This window comes from Pinus tabuliformis, chromosome J (genome assembly GCF_031772625.1).
Source record: "Pinus tabuliformis cultivar Carrire ecotype Pingquan chromosome J, CPIR1, whole genome shotgun sequence".
Lineage (NCBI taxonomy): Eukaryota > Viridiplantae > Streptophyta > Pinopsida > Pinales > Pinaceae > Pinus > Pinus tabuliformis.
In genome coordinates, this window is record NC_142295.1 from 498471681 (window position 1) to 498490423 (window position 18743).

Genomic DNA, 18743 nt, shown 5'->3' on the forward strand with positions numbered 1-18743 from the left:
AAGGAATAATAAATAAATAGTGAATTTTTTAATTATTCCTAGGCAATATAGTCAAACGTGACAACGAATAATTATCAAATAATGATTTAATAATTATTCCTAGAGAAATTAAATAAATAATGATGTATTCAATTATTCTTATGGGGTTTTAAAATTTTAATAAAAAATAATTAAAATAAAATGGTTTACTAAATTTTTTCTCATGGTGAAACTGATTTTACTACGGTAAAATTAACCCTACATGTTGTATTTTGATCCATATAGTTAGAAATGGCTAGGTGATCATTTTTTAGTTGATACCACCCTTCCAAACAACTTAGAAAACCATAGAACCAACCTAGAAAACCACAAACTAACAACCTATAAAACCACAAAAAACAACTTAGAAAACCAAGAAAAACAACCTAAAAAATGGTTTGAAACCACAAAAAAACTATAATTTAGGTTTTAAATTTTTTTCTAACTTTTAGTGGTAGCATGTTTTGTCTATTATGCATATTTTCCTATTTTGAATGGTAAAAATGTTATTTTCTCATTATTTTAGGAGTCGTCTACGGAGGTAGAGGAATTGCCCATACGACCAAAAGTGGCCGAAATCTAGGCAAAAAAAATTCAAAATATCTTGTAGAGGTAGTGTTTGAACCATGTTTTTGATGGTGGAAATGGATTCAACACCATCAAAAACTTCTAGGGCACCTAAAATTATGAAGTTTGACAACTTTTACTTGGATTTACAAAATTCCTTGCCGGATTTTTTCAAAATATGGCCAGAATTTCCATAACTTTCAAGGCAAAAAAGCATAATCGTTAGACTACGACATTATTTTAGGCTTTAAAGTTTTTTTCGTTAGAAATTTTGTGAAATAAATTTTCAATTTTTATTTTTATTTTTTATTTTTTGTTATTTAAAATGAATTTTAAATTGCTAACAAATTTGACTGAAAATATACCTAAAAAAACTCCAAAACAGAAAACAACCAAGCTATAACCAATAAATAAGTAAATTAGGAGCTTGAGATTGACACGATGAATATTGTTTTTCATGGTAAACCTCTATTTATCAAATAATAAATTATATATATATATATATATATATATATATATATATATATATATATATATATATATATATCTATATATATATATATATATATATAGATATACATACATATATATATATATATACACTACGATTAATTTTAAAAATAAAATATTAATCTTTAAAATAAAAAATCTAGAAAGACAAAAATTTGTTATTTAATTAAATTTCTCTCTCTCTAGATATATATATATATATATATATATATATATATATATATATAAAACAAAGTATTTAACTTAGTTATATATAATATTTAACTATATATAATTATAACGTAACATAACTATATTTAATTATTATTTAACCATAACATCACATAGCTATATATTATAGTTCTATATATAAAATATAACATAATATAGTTCTATAACTATTTAACTTAACCTAAAGTTATTTAACACAAGGGTAATATTTGCGATGCAACATAGTCCCTGCTTCTACTGCTATTTAATTGTTTTTTCTTGCATAGTGTTTTCTTGGTAATGACGTATTTGTTTTCCAATAATAAAATGAAATAAATAGCTCTGCATAGTGACCTAAGTTCCACACAATAGGCTAAGTTTCTCGCTTCCACACAATAGGCTAAGTTTCTCACATGAAAATTATTAGTTGTTTTCTCTGTAATGATGTGTTATTTTCCAATAATAAAGATAATGACATATTCATTTTCCAATAATAATTTAATTTATTTTTTTACATAGCTTTTTCTCAGAAATGACATATTCATTTTCCAATAACAAAATAAAATAAATAGCTCTGCACAATGACCTAAGTTCCACACAATAAGTTATAAGATCTACAAAATGAGCTAAGTTCCACACAATAGACTAAGTTTCTCGCTTTTGCACAATGAGCTAAGTTCCACACAATAAGATAAGTTTCTCGCTTCTGCACAATAGGCTAAGTTTCTTGCACAAAAGTTATGAGTTGTTTTTTTAGTAATGATGTATTCGTTTTCCAATAATAAAATAAAATAAATAGCTTCGCCAATGGGCTAAATCTTGCACAATAGGCTATAAGCTCCACATAATGAGCTAAGTTCTGCACAATAGGGTAAGTTTCTTTTACAAAAATTATTAGTTGTTTTCTCGATAATGATGTATTCATTTTCCAATAATAAAATAATATAAGTAGCTCCACACAATTATTGATAATATTTCAATTGTAAATAATTAGGCATATGTGCAGAAGTGCAGATGAGTTGTAATACGTTGGATAACTTTCTCTGCACAACTAGTCATTTTCTCTTATATACGTTATTAAATCCTTATTCGAGAGTTTTTTTCGCACTTGCATTTTCTCATTATTGTCGTCTTTGTTTTCTTGTATATATATTATTAAATCCTTCTTCGAGTGTTTTTCGCACAAATAGTAACATTTTTTTATTTGTGAGGAGAGGTCCATATTTCATCCGCATTTCTTGTTCCGCACTAATCTCTCCACACAACCACCACTGAATAACTTCTTCCTTACACGCTATATCTAGACACATAACTCTATTGTGCGAAGAGGTCAACATTTCATCCACTAAAGGATTTTATTGCTAAATATTTTGGTAAGCAATTGACGTAAATGATATTATTGGTGATATTTGTATTTTTGAATATCTGTTTGTATTTGTGTGGAGTGGTTCGTATTTCATCCACTTTGCTTCTTCCATACTACTTGATCTGTACAACTATGATTGAACAACTTCTTCCTTGCTATATCTGGACACATAACTCTATTGTGTGGAGATGTCTGCATTTTCCAAACTACTTGGTCCACACAACTTTTTCCATACACGCTATATGTGGGGACTCGACCAGAGTGAATAACTATTTTAGTAAATAGTTAACGTATATGAAGTTATTGCTAATATTTTGTATATTTCGAACATCTTCTTGTGCGGAAGTGCTCCTAGTATAGATATCCACACTTTGCAATAAGTGCTAATATTATTGTTAATATTTTAGTTATAAATAATTCATATTAGCAGTCAATTTAGTAAAAGTTTTGGGGATAATAACATTGTTTATGTTCATATTATTTTTATTGTAAATAATGTTTTGAATATCTGTTTGTTTATGCTCTTGTATGGAAATTCTTTTTGTTTAGATGTACACACTTTGAACTAAACACTTTTATTGTTAATATTTTAGTTATAGATAATGCATATCAGTATTCAAGAGAGTAAAATTAGTGCAGAGTGCACTCAAAATTGTGTACAAAACCACACTTCATTGATCAGAAGTTTTGTTTGTAATAGAAGAAGCTTTCAAGTTTGCATTATGCAGATGATAGCATTAATTTATTGATAATATTTTAATTGTAAATAATATATACTACTATTATAATAAAGTTATTGATCAAATTAGAACTATTACCTCAAAACAATAACTATAGCAAAAAAACCTCAAAAACATTAAAAAAAAAAAAAAAAAAACCTAAAAATGAAAATTGTTGATTCTGTATCACCACTTTTTTTCGAGGTAAATTTTTAACATTTTAAAAAAATGACAGTAAAAGCCAATTTTTTGATGCAAAAAACACCCTGAAAAATGAAAAATGTTGATGCTGGAATAACATATTTTTTTCAGAGTAAATTTTCAATCTTTTTTAGAAATTACGTTAAACATAAAATATCATGACTCTGAAAAACCTTGAAATTGCAACAATTTTTAGGCATGGCATTAAAGATAAAATGTCTTGTCTCTAAAATGCCTTAAAATTCCAACAATTTTCAACCATGACGTTAAAGAGAAAGCATTTATAATTGTTTTCAATGATAGCATTAAAGATAAAAATCGTAACATAGAAAAAATTTAAAATTTTGACAAATTTTCAACCATGGAATTAAAACCAAATATCACAACTACAAAAAACCTTAAGTTTTCAATATATTTCAACCATGGCATTATGGAAAATTATATAACTAAAAAAAAACTTTAAAAATGAACACATGAATGAAATAGTCATTATACCAAGAGTAATTTCTTTTTTAAATGCTAAAAGTATAGCTATTTTAAAATCTTAGCCTAAAACAACTTGACACATTGCAACGAAAATTTAAAATCAACCATCAAATTGACATGCAGTGTCGGTGAACTTGACCTATTGCTGATCCAAGTTGATATTGGTGGCCACCCACCTATTCCACTTGAACCTTCACCATTGTTCTTTCAATTTTTATTTCATTATTTATTTCAGTTTCCTTAATTGTAGCACAATTTACTATTTTTGGTATTTTTTCGGGTCCTAAACTTCCGGAGCCGTTTTGAGGCCCTGAACAACATTTTTTTTAGAAAAATGTTTCTGGAAATTTGTAATGAAATCTCATATTTTCCATCGATGGTTTTCCCAAAAAACGTTGTTTAAGGCCTCAAAACGGCTCCAGAAGTTCAAAACCTGAAAAACTGCCAAAAATAGTAAATTGTGCTACAATTAAGGAAACTGGAAAACTGAAAGAAACAATGGTGGGGGTCCAAGTGGAATAGGCAGGTGGCCACCAGTATCCACCTGGATCAGCCTTGAACTATCTTCCTTGTTCTGTAAATCCACTAAAACCTCTATCTCTTGATTTCTTTTTGTTTCCTTATCAACAATTTCATTGTCCTTCTCATCCCACATTTCTTCCCCTTTTTATTTGGAACTATGAAATTCTCTATAGTTACGATAAATTCTTCCTTTAAGAAAGTTCTTCTTACTAGTGTTTTAAGGTAATTTTGGATACACGTTTTAGAACGTTAAATGATATGTTGCTTCTAATGAAGAAACATTTTTCCAACTAATTTGATTTTGTAGAATAGGCTTTCAAATAAAAATTGGTTTAATGTGTTTCTTATTGTATCATGGAGTGTGTATTTATGTATTGTATGGTTTTTTAGTCACAATTTATCTTATAGTTGGTTAAATTTGTATGAATTTATAGATTATAGATATTGTTTTATTTAATGAAATAAATTTATCCCTTTTAATTTGGTAACTGCTAGCTTGATTTTTCAAGAATCTCCCATTCTCTCAAATTTAAAAGATTTTCCACATCATTAATTTCTTTAAGTAATAATTCCCTCTGAAATATGCATTTAGAAGTTTCCTATATAAGAATTTAAACTTAATTTCTATTAGTCTTTAGTTCAACAACCTTGCAAATTATTATACAAATGAGTAGATTTAAATAATTGACATTGGATTTAAATAATTGAAATGTTTGGTATATGATATATATGAAAAAAAATATAATACTTTCCTTGTTACAATAGGGATCACTTTTAGTTTGGGATTTATATAGTCTTTTGAAGAAATCAAAAAATGTTGCTAAGAATAAGTAAATTTGAAAAAGGTCTTGAAATGCTTCACTTTGTTGTAGAACTCACTTTTAGTTTAGGATTTATATAGTCTCTTGAAGAAACGAAAAATTGTTGCTAAGAAGAACTAATTTTGAAAAAGGTCAAATGCTTCACTTAGTAAATGGAGACAATATTCTTATGATCTATCAAATTACTTTAAAAAATTGAGAATATTGTATTTTATTAACTATTTATAGAAATATATTTAACCACACGTTATAACTATATAATACATATTTCACACATACTTGTAATTCAAACACTTTGTATGTGCAATAGATTCACCTTGCACACATCATCACTACTAACCAATTTTCTATACTAACCGTTACAAATAGAGTACTTGAGGCTTATATTTTACTTTGAAATTTTGCACTCAAACATACGCTCACATAGTATGATTAGGAAATAAGTAAGGGTCCATTATCCACACATCATTTATTTTCTTGCAAGGAACAAATATCACATAGTGTAATTAGGGAAATTGTAATAAAGGATCATGAACCACATATCCACATACTTGCAATACAAACACTTTGTATGTGCACTATTCGACTTGCACACACCATCACTACTAACCAATTTGTTTTATTAACCATTACAAGTAGAATAATTGCTTATATTTTACTTTGAAAATTTTCACACAAACATATGCTCACATAGTATAATTAGGAAAGAAGTGGCCCATCATCCACGTATCATTTCTTTTCTTACAACTAACAAACATTACATAATTTAATTAATGGAATTGTAAAGGATCGTCACATATCCATATAAAATCTCACTTTGTATGCTCACAATTTTACTTACACACACATTCACCCCACACACTAAGCTCACTTAAAATTTGTATAAAGGGTATCCTCTTTCCAAAATCTTTGTAACTAATTTATTTGAGCTTATATTTTGTTGCACACCCTAGGTGAAGCAAATCCTTTCTAAAAAAAATCTTAATTTGAACACACTAAATTCCCCACAGCAGCCACAAGATAATTTATAGTTCAAGCTAGGACTATGGTGATAGGAAACAAATGTCTCTCAAGCAAGCTAAGAAGGATAATAAATTATCACCCAAGTAATACGGTCCTTAAAAGTTGTTTCAAAATATTGGTACTATGGCATACAAATTGGAGTTGTCTGTATCTTCCCTAGTACACCCAGGTTTCCATGTTTCATGCTTAAATAAGGTTATAGGTAACAAGCTTGCAATCAAATAGTGTTGCCAGAACTTGAGGAAGAAAGAAAAATCATATTTGATCCTGAAGTAGTCACAGAAGCAAAAACTTGACAGCTACGAAATCGATTAACTTGACAGTATCTCATTAAGTGGAAGAACTTACCCGCTGAAAATTCCACATTGGAGGATGAGAATTTTATACAGAAGCATGTAGAACTACTCAAGCGTTGAAGACAACACTTTTTTGAAGGAGAGGGGCATGTTAGCTCCCTATAATATTAGTGTATCCCCCTTATTGTTATTGTTGTGTCCATGTAGCCCCCATATTTTTATTGTTGTGCCCCATAGAAGCCCACTATTGTTATTGTTGTGCCCTTACATTATTATTGTTATGTAGGCTCTCATTATATTGTGACCCCTTAGACCCCTATATATACAAAGGAGGTCTTGTCATTTGTATCATCCAATAATTTTTCATTTATGTAATGTAAAGGAGGTTTCCCCCTCGAAGAGGATAATTTTTAAGTCATTGATCTATCTATTTGTGAGTTGGTTGCATAACACAACACATAAGATGTCATGGTTGTTTTTCATATTGAAACATAGAAATTTGTCTTTTAGGGAGCTTAAAATCATGCATCCTCCAGTGAAAAATCCAATACATGGAGAGAGAATCGTGAAGGAGTAAGGCCTAGGTGGAGGATTATCATGGACCTTCATGTTGTCTCCCAACATGTGGTAGGGGTTATGGGTCCAAAACTGACAACCAGAAGTTGAGATTCATCCATTCCCATTGGACGCAGGTAACTTAGTGGCCAAATCTTAGGGCATCTTTCCCTATAGGTTGAGGTGCGGGAGCACTTAGACCTGAGGTGATCTTGGTTAGGCTACTGGAAGTGTTGCCAGCTCTTTCAAAATGTATCCCTTGTACATTTTGCCACTATAACCCTCTCCATACCTTGGTTGGTTTTTTGGTTGTTGGAAGCATCACTAGTGAAATTTATGACATGGCCCCAATACCCTACTCTAAAATCTTCACAAGGCCTAGTTACTACTTAAGTGGAAGGACGTTAGGTATTTTTCTCATGCACAAGACCTTAGATAAACATTTTTTGGTTGATTTTTTTACACATTAAAATTAAAGGGAAAATTAACCATTTATTTTTCGTTTTGTCTTATTGATGTGATTCATTTGGTTTTCCTAAAGAAAATGTATGTGTTGAGGTGTCCTTATAAATGAAATAGTCTCAAGTGTTGTTGATTTGTTTCCTTTCTTTCCAACTGATTTATTTCCTAGAATAGAATGTTCATCATTAGTTACATGCTTCATAGGATTATATCATCTTTAAGTGCCTCCTACATACAATTAATATTATCATGAAAATTATTTTACCTATCATACATGCTGAATGCTTTCACCTTTCATCATATTTCGGATCACCCTTTTTGTTAACAGAAGGACCGATACTTTTACTGACCTACTCTCTTCTTCGACCCATATTTCCCTGAGCTCAAAACCATTTCATTTTCATGTTTCAACTTAGAATCCTTGGTTCATGAGACTATAACCCTAGGGTTTCCAAATTGATTTTTATTGATTGAGGATGAATGTTTTTATCTTTCATCATATTTTGAATCACCCTTTTGTTGACACAAGGACTGATACCTTTATTGGTTCTATCTTCTTAGACCCATCTTTCCCTAAGCTCTCAACCCTTTTATTTTCATGTTTCGAATTATAGCCCTTGGTCCATGTGACTAGAAACCTAGGGGTTCCAAATTTATTTTTATTTATTGAGGATGAATTCTTTTACCTTTCATCATATTTTGAATCAACCTTTTTGTTGACACATGGACCAATACCTTTACTAGTGCGCTCTTCTTCAACCCATCTTTCCCTGAGCTCAAAACCCTTTCTTTTCATGTTTCAAATTATAACCCTTGGTCCATGTCAACTTCTTCTACCTAGTTGCCAACTGTGAACTTGTTTTTCATTTAACTTTTCCCTAGGGTTTATGACTAGAACCCTAAGGTTTCCAAATTGATTTTTGTTGAGTGGGGAGGAATGATTTTACCTTTCATCATATTTTGAATCACCCTTTTTGTTGACATAGGGATCAATACCTTTACTGGTGCGCTCTTCTTCGACCCATATTTCCCTAATATTGAAACCCCTTTCTTTTCATGTTTCAACTTATAACCCTTAGTCCATGTCAACTTCTGCTACCAAATTTCCAACAATAAAATTGTTTTTCATTTAAATTTTCTCTACAGTTTGTGAATAGAACCCTAGGTTTTCCAACTTGATTTTTGTTGAGTAAGGAGGAATTCTTTTACCTTTCATCATATTCTAAATCACCCTTTTTGTTGACGTATGGATTGATACCTTTACTGGTCCACTCTTCTTTGACCCATCTTTCTCTTTCTCTAAGATTGAAACCCTTTTCTTTTCATGTTTCAACTTATAACCCTTGGTCCATGTCAACTTCTGTGACTTAGTTTCCAACTGTCAAACTATTTTTCATTTAAATTTTCCCTAGGGTTTGTGACTAGAACCCTAGGGTTTCCAAATTGATTTTTTTTTAGTGAGGAGAAATGTTTTTACCTTTTGTCATATTTTGAATCACCCTTTTTGTTGACACAGGGACCGATACCTTTATTGATGTTCTCTTCTTCGACCCATCTTTTCCTAAGCTCGAAACCCTTTTATTTCCATGTTTCAACTTAGAATCCTTAATCCATGTCAACGTTTTCTACCTAGCTGCCTACTATCAAATCATATCATGACCTTCCACCTATGGTGATTTCTTAAATAAACATGTGTATATTTACTATTCACTTGTCTTATGATGATGATTCACTTGACTTACAAGTATATTTTGTATTCCACTATGCAGGGATGGAAATTGAACATCCACATGAGGGAGAAGATGTGTCCCATCAAGCTGATCAACTAGATGATGATCAAGATGTGCCCTATGGACCTAATCAACCACTAGAGGAACATGTGCCCTATCAAGCTGATCAATTTTCACTAGGGGAACAACATGTGCCATGTCAAGCTAATCAACCAATGGAGGAAGAATATTTTCCCTATCAAGTTGATCAACCACTAGAAGAACAAATTGTTTCCTCTCAAGTTGACAGGATAACAGGGAGTTGTAATGGTTTGGAAAGGGGTGGACCATTTGTAGAAAATTTGGATGCAAGCACAATATAGGACCTTGGGGAGCCTATCCTTTCTCACACTATTAGAGACCATGTCAATAACATCATTCGATAACATTTTTAGAAATATTAAGTTTTTTCACAAGCTTAGATACTACATGGTTTGATTAGACATAAGAAACTAAAACATTCCACAAATATTTTGGGTGTCCAAGATGCTTAAAAGCAAAAACACACATATGAATGTCACATGAAATATATCAAAGGTATTCATTATGTTTGGAAAATCAAGAAAACCCGATGTTCAAGCTATGCATTGGGAAATTACAACTGTTATTGTTGCATCAAGACAACAAAAGTTGGGAACAATGTCAAAATTGCTCCATGTCTTGAGAAAAACCTTGCACAAGCATACCAAATTCAGAGTTTGAGTGATTTAAAATGATGAATCTTCTTATTGGGCTTTTGTCACCAGGAAACCCTACTAAGACATGGTTACAATGTGAATCATAACATTTGTAGTAGAATTCTGGGAGAGTCAAATCCGCGTTATTCTAGATAGAAAGCATGCCATATGACATCACATAACTAAAGGTGAGTTACTATGTGGAACATGCTAAGCACATTGTATAAATGACATAAAATGCAGTGTTCGAGGAATTTCAGGAAAGAAATTGCCATGTGAATATATCCATAAGGATGTTTCAAAAATTGAAGCCATAGTTTATTAGGCCTAATACAATCTGTGACATGTGTTATTGTCGATATCATGTTGAATTTTAGCTTCATTATGATACTTTCTAGGAATTTTACAAGAAGAATTATAACGATGACCCTCCTCCTCCTACAGTGTGTGATTTTGTTTCATCAATATTGTGCAGAAGGGAGCTAGAAGAGTTGTATTACAAGAAAATATGCATAGGTGGGAGAAGATGCATTGAATGTGGTTATTTGGAATTGTTCCATAGGAACTTTCTTATTTATTCCAACCAGTCTAGGATGTCATATGTCACTGTCACATGGGAGCATTATGAGTATGTTGTGGGAAATCGACCATCTTCATCAACTCTAGAACCTAAGAGGATCAACTATGTTTAGGATTATATCACTATTTCACAATTCATGGGGGTGTTTCAAAACCATATATATAGATATATCAAACGTGCACATAGGTCCAGGTGGAAAGCATATGAATTTAAGCATTCTCGTGAAATATTTCAGCCAGGCACTATCTTATTAGTGGTGGAGTTTACTGAGAGTTACACATTTTCTCCTCAGACAAAGATACAAAGTGAATATTATCACTCAAACCAAGCATCCATATTCGTACATGTTCTGTACAGACATGCACAAGTAAACATTGATGGTAGGTATAACATTGATGAGTCACATGATGTGATTAAGGAGTATCAATTTTACAATAGTGATGATCATGAGCATGAGACATTATTCGTGCAATATTTCTTTGACTTGATTTATGAATCATTAAAAAAATGACATATCATTCAGGAAGCATTGGATATGGTCAGATGATTGTGCAGGGCATTTAAAGTCAGCACGCACTTTTTATTGGTTGAGTTGACTACACAAGAAGACAAAAAATTAGCATACTTGGGGCTAATTTGAAATAGGACATGGAAATGGTGAGCACGATGGCAAAGGTGCTTGTGTTAAGTGAGCACTTAAGAGGTACCAAATGGGTCATGATGCAGATCGACTCAAATAATCACTAGAAGTGGTCAATTAGTGCAGATCCCATTTAGGACATGAAGGTCACAAATCTATAAGGCCTGTGCCTACGTTCTTCTGGAATATTGAACTTAGATATGTGAAACGATCCATTCCTTGGTATTGTAATATTGTAGAAGGAACAAGGGAATTGCAATCAGTGTGGAGCAAAGACACAAGGGAAATATTTACCATCGAGACAATAAAAATCTCATGCTTTTGTGAGTTTTGCATTGGTGTTGATGGATGTAGACTTGATCACTGTGAAAAACATGGTACATGAAATAATGGAAATATGTCTCTCTTAATCCAAAGGGATCTCATCCAATTCCGATGTGGAAATGGATGCACGACGAAGAGGCCATTGTTTCACTTGATCATGATCAAGTCTCTGATCTTGTAAGGGAAGGTATGTGGTCCATCTATCATTAACAATTTCATCTATAAATTCAAATATTTAACATATTAAACTAATGAGTATTTTGTATTTTGGTTTTCGGCGATGTTTTTGCTTTCACTACTCTTGCAGGAAATAAAGAGAATGTGGCCTACTATTTGATGCGATGCACATAAGTGAAAAGTAGGTTGGTAAGACCATATGAAGATGGACAATTCACATACCAAGTTGGTGACATGGTTGTGGTGGGCCATTGTTTTGAAAAGTTTAAAAAATAGATTGATCACATCATTTATAGAGATTTTATGCCTAAATATATATCTTTCCAATACAATCATCTAGTCATAGCATCTCAGATAAATCTCCTAGAAATCAAAACAAAGAAAGTTTAACCAAGGAGATGGAACATGACAAAATCAAACCATGAATCTATTATGGAGACTTGCATTCCTATGAACCATTAGCTAGGTGAGTAGATGATGCAAATGGCAAGCCCTAAAGTCAAGGACCTATAGCATTCAAGTGCAATCTAATCTGGTATAAGAGATATTAAATGTATGGTTTTTGTACAATCTATAAATGTGACAGTTGAATACTCTTGTAATTTTGAATAGAGAAATATTTCCCTCTTATCTAGGATGGTTTCATAATCGTGTACATATATGTTATATAAGCTTTAGTTTCCTTGAGGTGATTAAGTTTCTAAAGTACACCAAATTTCAATGAGGCTTTATTTTTAGGGATAAGACCCTGATGTGAACCCCATAGATCTAAAATTTAATTAAAATTTAAAATCAATAGGGATTTAGGTTTAGATTTAATTAAAAAAAATCATCTTAATTTTTTAAATGTCATGTCTATAGTATTCATGTTGAGCATGCAATTTTTTTTATAGATCTATATACATGTCATACATATTTGGTTTCTAGAAAATCCATTTCAATGTAACAACCAAGTTGATATATTATTTTACTTAAAATGGAAATTCAACAATCTAGGTTATGAACAACATTGAAATGTATTTATGTTATTAATAAATATGTCATGTGTCAGTTTGATATAAAACATGGAAAGAGTTACACACATGCTTCATATTGGAATGCAAAAAGTGCAAATTATATATATATCATGTTATGACTATTAAGCTCTTTTAGATAACCTCAAAAGAAATAAAATCAAATAAAACTTATCTGTAGTTTACATCTTGACATCTAAATTAAAATCATTTTAATTTAACATACATTGATTGTGCACTAAAAGACACTTTCTACAAGCCAATATGACAACTAAAATTGTTATTTTGTAAAATTTTACTTCTTGATTGTTCTTAATTGAAGGTCTTAAGATAAGAAATTCATTGAAATAATTAGATAGAAAAGTAAATTTAGGAAAGTTAATAAAATTATATAAATATATCATTAATTGTTTAAATTAACATACATTGACTACACTAAAAGACATTTTATACAAATTAAATATTAAATTGATGTACATGATATATTTTAGTTCACTTTAAGTATCAAGGTGACTTGCACCATAGTAAGATTGTACTTATTTCCTTAGTCTATGAAACTAGAATTCAAAATTGTTATTTTGTAAAATTTTACTTCTTGAATGTTCTTAATTGAATGTCTTAAGTTAAGGAATTGATTGAAATATTTGATAGTCAATTAAATTTAGGAAAGTTCATAAAATTATATAAAATTATTTAAAAACATATATCATTAATTGTTTTTTGGTATATCAAGTTCCAATATATATGACTTATATCATGTGTTGTAACTAAGTTGTTGTAGATGACCTCAAAAGAAATAAAATTTAATAAAACAAGTTATTAGTTGAACATTACTAGTTGAAGACATCTTTTAAAATTGAATTTAAAATGTATTTCAATCCTATTTGTGTTTTTTAATTGAACCATGAACATATATTTTAGTTCATTTTAAGTATCAAAATGACTTGCATCATAGTCTAAGATTGTACTTATTTTCTTAGTTTATTTCTTGAGAAGTCAAAATTATTATCTTGTTAGCTATATATGATAATAAACTATCCATACGAAAATATATACAAATTACATTTTATACATGAAAATCGATAAACAGAAATAATAAGCATCCATAAAATAAAATAATGTTCATGCATCCATAAACCATCCATACATGAAAATATACAAAGTTTTTACATCACATGGGAATGTGCCCTAAGAAATGGGCCTGAAAATAGACAAACTATTTATGATCCACTCTAGAAAGCATCACTTCTAGAACTCTTATGTGTGTTCCTCTATGTAGAGTGAGCATTCATAATCTGATACTGCAATATAACACATTCAAATTCAAATTAATTAAAACATTATTTGTACAAAATAAACAATCTGGAAATAAATGATTTTGAACTCTGCATTTAAATAGTCTCATACATGTGACTCAATCGAGTGCAAATGGAAGTCAGTTAGGATGGGGGTCTGATCAATATGGGTTTGGTGCTCCCCTGCCCGTGGCTCAATGCCTCCATACCCAGGATCCCATTCATGTGTCCACATAACTACAACATCAACACCCCTCTACATTTGGGCCTGTGTACATGATGGAAAAGACAAACTATAATTATTCTACAGATTAATTAGCATTCATACATGTAACTAAAAAAAAGAAAATGTTGAAATCTTTGGAATAAAAAATTTCACCTCAATTGTTAGTCCGTGAGTGTTATGAGGTGGAGGTGGAGATAAAGGAGATTGAGCCATGGAAACATGCACTACAGGAGGTTGCTCTGGCTTATCAACTGCCCCCTCAGATGACCTTAGAAGCTCATTTGTGTAGTTGGGTTGTGCATGCATGTTATCATGAAATTATTAATATAAATGCAATCTGATACAAACTTATTAATATAAATAATGTATAATTTGATGATAAGAGTCAAAAGTTTTGTATATATGTACCTGGTTTGTGTCACATGGGTCGTGTACCCTCCAAGTGTCATGGATGGTATCACGACACATACATGCATATGACAAAATTTGGTCATGCCCTAGACTCTCGACATATGAATCATCATGTAATGCAACTGGTGAGCCATGAGGCAAGGGAGGTTGTATTCTCATCTCTCCATGCAATGTAACATGTGCAATGGCTAGTATCCTTTACATGTTGTCTGTAATGGTATGTCTAGTCTCAGCGCTAAGTTGTGACAACTGCTCTAGCTTTGTTGGAAATACCACACTCTGAGATGGTCGTGGCAACAATCTCAGGGGTGGTGCTACATGCACAGGGTCTCTACGAGCCCCTAAAAGTTCATAACTAAGTCCCAAGCCAGGTCCATAAGACTTAGATCTGGTGCTGGTATAATCTGGCCTCATATGTAGCACAAACTTTGCATATATATGCTTTGCAAAGTAAATGGGGACCTAGTCATGGTGGGGAAACTAGCCCCAAGCTCCAATGAATCGATCATAAATAAAAGGGCCTGCATCAACATGAATTCTTAAAATATTTTAGTGGAATCAGACCAGCATGTCTTGCATGACATTTCGGAAGGATGTCAAAAAACTCCCCACGAATATCAATTTTCTTGGTGACGTCTTTCACCGCCTTCCAAGTATGTGGGCCTCTAACCTCTAGCCTCCTAATATTGTGTATAGAATATAGGAGGTGGCTTTGTGGGCCTGCCCTCTGGTATGTCTTGATCAACCTATTGATGTTATCCAACATCAGAGACAAACTACGCCTAGTAGGCGAACTAACATAGATTTTATCTAGCTCTCGTGTGATCAATGTCTACTAGGTCCTAATATACTCAACTATGATACTAGCTATAGCATCGTTCCATAGAGGGATTGACATTTGTACTTTGATCCTCGTCTTCACCCTACCGGGGGTCTGCAAATCATAACCATAATTTAATATATATAACAAACTAGAAGCATAATAACATATACATTAAATTCAAACACATCAATTGAAGATGATTTAAAAATTAAAGACAATTTCAATACATAAACACATAATGTTTAAACAGGATTTAAATGAAAGATGTATACCGGCAACGGGTGAATAAGGTTCGTTATCCATAGCAAGATCATCAACAAAGATAGAAACATTATCTATGATACTCGAAATCGTGTCGGAGGGAGGATTCATGAGTGGAACAAACAGTCTAGTATGGCTACGCGATCTAGCCCAACCATGTATAATAGATCCCCCAACACTCCGATGGGTTGCGATTGGGGGGTATGTGGGAGATGGCTATGTGAATTACATATAATACATATAACCTAATTCAAGAAAAAAATGTTGACATAGAAAGAATGTTGACAAGAAAACCATTTATAAACTCAAGTAAAATAATTTAGGCTAAAGTCTTAAACTAATTTGAGTGTCTATTTTGATAAATTATCAACCAAAGTATTGAGTTCCATGTAAACACAATAAAAAAATGTGATTCAAAATCTAACATACACTTTTTCCCATTTATTAATAATGTATTTTATTCATAGAGCATAAATATGTAAATATATGTAAAAAAAATGAAATAATCCTATTTGCAAAACTAATAAAACTTCATGCCAACCAAATACTCCATAAGGCAAGTTCTTATAATGTTTGATTTTGACACATGACATGTACTAGGTGCAAGCACATGAAGACAATGTTTCTGGTACGACACACTACATAATGAAACAATATGGTACAAATTAGAAAAGAGTCAAAATGCTTATATATTCACTTTAAATGCACTTTTCATCATGGATTTAATGTATGTATCAATGATGCATTGTTGAAACATATATATATATATATATATATATATATATATATATATATGCTATGTTGCATTATATAGTTAAATAAAAATATAGGAAGTGTAAGTTACAAAATCATTACTCAACTAATAAATTTAATAAGGGTGGGAACTAAGAGATATATAGTTGTCATGTATCATTATATTAAATAATTCTACAAATATGAGTAATGGAAATTTTAAGGAAAATTATAGTTTATAGATCAACTCGAGTCTTAAAAAAGTGTTGAGCATCACCCATCTTATATTATTATGAAGAGCACATTTAAAACTATGTTAAATGTTATATATGTGTGTGTGTGTGAGAAAGAAATGTTATAGCTACAACTATTTTATATATAGTTATATTACATGCTATGTTAAGCTATATAATATATATCTAGTTACATTGTATATATATAATATAGTTATAGTTATATTATACTTCACAACTATGTATATATGTGTGTTATATATATATATATATGTTTTGTTTTATAACTAACATATATATACGTATGTTGTATAAATGGTTAATAAAATTTAATTAAATAAAAAAATGTTTTGGATTTTTATTTTAGTTAATATTTTATTTAAGTACAATTAATTTTATAAAACAAATTAATATATTTATTATTAAAAAATATTTAAAATATAAATTTATTGAGTTTAAAATAAAAATGAAATAAAATTTATTATTTTATTTAATAGAGGTAAATCATGAGCAACCATATTTATTATGTCAATTTAAAGTTTCTAATTTATTTATTTATCCGAATTCTATAACTTAATTGTTTTCTATTTTGAAAATTTTTTGGCCATATTTCTCATCATATTTGTTCAGAATTTAAAATGCATTTTTAATAACAAAAATTCATTTTTTTAATTTATTTCATTAAATTCCTAAAAAAAAAAATTAAAACGTAAAATAATTAAAAATAAAGTTTACCATAGAAAATATTTATAATAAGCATGCTACCATTGCAAATAATATATACAATGAAATTAAAAAACAAAAAATTTAAAACCTAAATTATAGTTTTTTTGTGCTTTTCAAGGGTTTTCTTGGCGGTTTTCCAGGTTGTTTTTGGTATTCAAGGGTTTTCTTGGTGATTTTCTAGATTGTTTTTTTTGGTTTTCATGGTGATTTTTGTGAATTTTTTTGTAATTTTTGTATGTTAGGTTTTTTTCAAATTAATTTATTTTATTTTGCAGAAAAAAAAAAAAAAAATTAAATAAAAGAGACAAAAATGACAGGAAACCTACCTCGGATTGAGTCTTTGGGTCATTGGCAAGGTTGATGGGTAGCTGGATTGAGTTCCTCCATCTCGGTTGAGCTTAGAAATCTTTTGTTGAATTCATTTTACTCTCGCAGCAAAATGATTTGCGCAAGTTGCGATTAGGGTATTCAATTAGAAATATAGCTTGATCGAGCCATAACTCTTGATCGAGTCATCAACGGGGGTTAGAAAATGACTCGATCGAGGATATTTTTAAATGCTCGATCAAGCTATTTTTAAGTGCCTCAATAGCTCGATCGAGCATCCATTTTTCAGCAAAATGCACCCTCAATTCACCAAAAAGTGTAACCCAACTCCATGCTTTGACCCTATAGCCTTTATGTGTCTAAGAAAAATTAAATAGACCTTAATTTGTGTCTATTTTGGAATCCCGTCATTTATATTTTATAATCAACATACATGTATATTTTTCTTAATAATAATTCTTTATAACATCCCTTAATACTTTGAATAATATAATAAATATATGCATCAATTATATTCAAATCATTGATACACTTAAAATACTAAGAAGCATCACACATGGCGTTCCCTATAAGTATACCATCATGTGATGCATTAATGCATGTTAACACAAAAACTTGAAAAGGAAGGATAATCATCAAAACTATGAATCCACTTTTCCATTGCCATCACCAAACATTCCTGCACATGTTTCGTAATGAAAGTGCTTGGGTATTACACCCTAATAATGGTGATCTATAACATCTCTTAATACTTTAAATAACATAATAAATATGCACCAACTATATTCAAATCA